Source organism: Arachis duranensis, chromosome 5 (genome assembly GCF_000817695.3).
Source record: "Arachis duranensis cultivar V14167 chromosome 5, aradu.V14167.gnm2.J7QH, whole genome shotgun sequence".
Taxonomy (NCBI): Eukaryota; Viridiplantae; Streptophyta; class Magnoliopsida; order Fabales; family Fabaceae; genus Arachis; species Arachis duranensis.
The window spans coordinates 77,955,860-77,957,127 of record NC_029776.3 but is presented as its reverse complement, the minus strand read 5'-3'; positions in this window follow the sequence as shown (position 1 = coordinate 77,957,127).

Below are 1,268 nucleotides of genomic sequence, written 5' to 3'. Positions count from 1 at the left end.
CTTTTCTAGAGGATTCTCCGGCCTTAGGTGCCATTGATGGTAGTGGAAAACAAAAAAGATTGTGTTGACCACACACCAAACTTAAAATATTGCTCGTCCTCGAGCAATAGAAGAAAGAAGAGAAGAAGAAGAAGAAGAGAATATGAAGGAGAGGGAGAGATTTAGGTTCGGCCAAGGTGAAGAAGAGGGGGTTGTGTTGTGTGAAAATGAAGTAGAATGGAAGGGTATATATAGGGAGAGGGGGTAGTGTGTATTCGGCCATTTAGGGTGGGAATGGGTGGGAAAATGGTTTTGAATATTTGAAGGTAGGTGGGGTTTATGGGGAAGAGTGGATGGATGTGAGTGGTGAAGGGGGTGATTAGGAAGAGGAATTGAGGTGATTGGTGAAGAGTGTTGGGAAGTGTGACATGGGGAAGAGTAATCACAAAAATAGGATTAGAAAGTAAGGTGGGAATATAGTAGGTGGGGATCCTGTGGGGTCCACAGATCCTGAGGTGATCCTGTGGGGTCCACAGATCCTGTGGTGTCAAGGAATTCCATCCCTGCACCAAATAGGCATGTAAAATGCCTTTGCATACCATTCTGGCGTTTAAACGCCGTGTGGTGCATATTCTGGGCGTTCAACGCCCATGTAAAGCATGTTTCTGGCGTTGAACGCCAGTTTGATGCTTGTTACTGGCGTTCAGCGCCAGCTCATCCTCTTAGGCACATTCCTGGCGTTCAACACCAGAATGTTGCTTGTTTCTGGCGTTCAGCACCAGAATGATGCTCTGTTCTGGCGTTGAACGCCGACCAGATGCATCTTACTGGCGTTGAACGCCAGTCTGTGCTTCCTCCAGGGTGTGATTTTTTTCTTCTGCTGTTTTTTATTCTGTTTTTAATTTTTATGATTTTTTTGCGACTCCTCATGATCATGTACCTAATAAAACATAAAATAACAATAAAATAAAAATTAGATAAATAAAATTGGGTTGCCTCCCAACAAGCGCTTCTTTAATATCAATAGCTTGACAGTGGCTCTCATGGAGCCACAAGGTGATCAGGTCAATATTGTATAGTCCCAACACCAAACTTAGAGTTTGGATATAGGGTCTTAACACCAAACTTAGAGTTTGGTTGTGGCCTCACAACACCAAACTTAGAGTTTGACTATGGGGGATCTTCTTGACTCTGAACTGAGAGAAGCTCTTCATGCTTACTCTCTTTTGTCACAGAGGGATGGCCATGTGCCTTAAACATAAGGTAGTCCCCATTCAATTGAAGGACTA